Source organism: Polyodon spathula, unplaced genomic scaffold, assembly GCF_017654505.1.
Source record: "Polyodon spathula isolate WHYD16114869_AA unplaced genomic scaffold, ASM1765450v1 scaffolds_313, whole genome shotgun sequence".
Lineage (NCBI taxonomy): Eukaryota > Metazoa > Chordata > Actinopteri > Acipenseriformes > Polyodontidae > Polyodon > Polyodon spathula.
In genome coordinates, this window is record NW_024471806.1 from 1,518 (window position 1) to 4,791 (window position 3,274).

Consider the following 3,274-nt stretch of genomic DNA (forward strand, 5'->3'; position numbering starts at 1 on the left):
ATTGTACAGTATGTTGAGCTGTTGCAATGAAACAAGGAACGAGGTCACGTTTAAGTCAATAAAGCAACCTTTATACAAGTTGACCGCTGTGTGTGTGTGTTTTGGAGTATTTTTGCAGTTTTACCATGCTTTTCCATGGTTACACTCTGCGTTCACCATGTTTATTAATATGCTTTACCATACCTCGTTATTCTTTACAATGCTTACCCATGCTTTACCACGCTCTCATTATGCTTTATTACACTTTGCTCTGCTTCTGCTGTGGGAAACTTTTCTAAGGCAAGTTCTGTTAGATCTTGCACTCATTTTATGTCCTCAGTTAAAGTGAGATGACTGGAAACGAGCCAGACCTGAACAAATGTAAGTGACCGTTATAAAAAGATACTGAGGGAGCGTGCTAAAAGCACAGCGAGAGAATGGTAAAGCAAAGGCAAGCGTTTTAAAGAATAGATATGAGCGTTCAAACAATCACAGTGTTGTAATTGAATTTGAAAATGCACTGTGGTACAGGGTTATTTGTAGTCCCCACTCTAAGATAGACACCTGATTGTTATTTTAAACGCTGTGAGGATAGTGACATGACAATCACACACATTTTCATGGTTTCAGAACCATCTATTGGATTCAGCTTCTTGTTTTAAAAACAGGAATCAACAGCTCTATGGGTCCCAATTTCTTGTTCCAGCTGTCCAGTGACAGATTCGAACCCACATCCGTGATGTACTCAGTACATTGCTGTATTGCTGAGCAACTCTGACCATTGAGCTAGACTATCAATGACAACCCTCTGGGCTGCATCCCATTAGTTTAATCTGCAGACTGTCTGCCAGATCTTTATGCATGCCTGTTTCTGTGCACCTAGGGGACGAGGGTAATGAGAAACACCTTTCCATTTCCAAACTCATGTGAACTGCCAGGTCTCAGGGCCAGGTTAATAGGGTTTTTTTTTTTTTTTTTTTTTTTTTTTTTTTATTTATTTAAACAGGCTGAAATTTTACCAGATTTGCAGCAAGGAAACTGTCGTTTATCAAAACAAATCGAAAGAAGCAGGATTGCATTTTAATCAAGTAAAGCACAGCACAAAGGCTTGTAAAATAAGGTACATGCCATAAGTTACAGGATTGTTGGCCAGCAAACTCTGCAGATAGAGGGATTGTTTACTTTAAGGGTTTCAACTTGCAGGCAGGTTTACTCTTGTCTCGTTGGTGCCATCGCTCGGCCATGTGGATGTATAGTAAGGACTGGGTGAGGCATTTAAACATGGAAAAGGTTATGATCCCTTTAAGTATACAATGGGTGCTCTTGGTACCAGGTATTGTAATGCAGAACCCATCCTCCTCAATATAAACAAGGAGCTGTTTAAATGAGCGAGTTATATATACACTGCTTCACTCTGCTGTTCCACAGTACCACACACACCTGGCAGAACAGAGGCAGTGTTCTCACACAATGCACAAATAAGCACACAGTAAGAGATGCATGATCGTTATATTGCTCCCCACTGAGTGCATACGTAGACTGCTTTTTGCACGCATGCTGGTCCGGTTGTCTCAAGCTACATCAAGCAGCTATTTTGTTTACAAAGTGATTGCTTTTTCCCATGCTTTCATTAGGCTTTTACTACGCTTTACTACACTTTGCAAGGTTTTTATCATCCTGTCAGGGAATAGGAAAGTTTGCTACAGCATTGCTCGTATTGTTGGCATGTTTGTTTCCTCACATTGCATATTCATTGTCATTAATGTCGGTGCTAGGGTTATGTATGAGTTACTTCATTTGAATTTATTAGTTAATCAAATGTGTGTTAATTTGTAATTCCATTTTAATTGAAGACCTTCTTCTTCTTCTTCTTCTTCTTCTTCTTCTTCTTCTTCTTCTTCTTCTTCTTCTTCTTCTTCTTCTTCTTCTTCTTTATTATTATTATTATTATTATTATTATTATTATGTATTGTTTTTTAATATCAAAATCTTGTGTCTCGTCCCTCAGCCACTGGCAAGCATTCTCCTTTTTCGTTGCTTTCCTTTGCAAGCTCATTACCAGCGCTGCAACTTCACAGTGCTAAGGGCCTTGCATTGACTTTTAACAAGGGGGGGTTTAAATAAAATTCTGGTTCCTCTCAACTTGCATAGAATCTAAACAGCGATAGAACACTGGGCTCCAGTTGGGGCTTCTAACCCAGACAGCTATCAGCGCTCCAGAAAGAAATGGAGTGGGGTGGGGTCCATTCATTAAGTGTCAGGTTTATTGGAGTCAGCATTGTCTTGACCCAGGAAGAGGCTGTGTTTATCCTGGGCTACCTCAGCAGTTCTAGTTACGTGGGCTACCCAGAGAAATAACAAGAGAACCCCCCTCAACACCCCCAGGGACCAGCATTTGGAATCCATTAACACTGCCAGGGATCAACACATAAAACTTTATTTCAGTTTCCTACACCCGCTCCTCTGAGGAGCCTTTTTTTCTTCTTCATTTTTTTTTTTTTTTTGAATCAGCGAGTGAAACATGCTCCAGTCAGAGCCGAGATGACAGTGTAAATAAGGAGATGGCAGTGTTTCGTGAGGCATAGCATCTGGCCAGCTGCTTCAACTGCTAGCACGGTCAGATAGCTGGGAAGGCAGAAGCAGCCACTGTTATCGGCTCTTAAAGCTACAGTGTCTGCTCCTGTGGGCTTTTCAATACCCTTTTCTATGGTCCAGTATGTGGGCTATCTCCCTACAGTCTCCCCTCTCTAATATAACCAAAACACTAACATGGGATGGGTTGCTGTTTTAATCTAGCTTGGAATGTCACTTTTACTGAAAAGGTGAGAATCTCAAACACAGCAGGATGTATTCCCATTACAGTCTTAATAATGGAAAAAGGTCATGTATTACATACAAAAAAAAGTACCAACGAGGCGAAACTATAACTACAATCTAAGCATAAGTATGTCTATACTTGAAGTTCCATCACTGTTCACCCTGGTTCTCAATGACTGATAACTTCAAGGTACTGTTTTGAATTCAGTTTCTATTCAACTGATACACCCCAGCCAGGTCAGTCCATTGCTACATGCATTTCTGTACCCCTGCGCCTCTTATTTAAATCTGTGCCCCGTTTGTGTCGGTTAAATTCATAAGGAACAGCCCTGCTTGTGGAGACTTACAATACGTGCCAAGGCAAATCTTGAACTGGGTTGAGTCTAGGCTGGGATTCAGCGAGCAGATCCAGCACAGAGGGTTCTGCCCCTCCTCCCCATTCATGCAGAGTACAGTCTGCCTTCATTAAGTGCAGTTG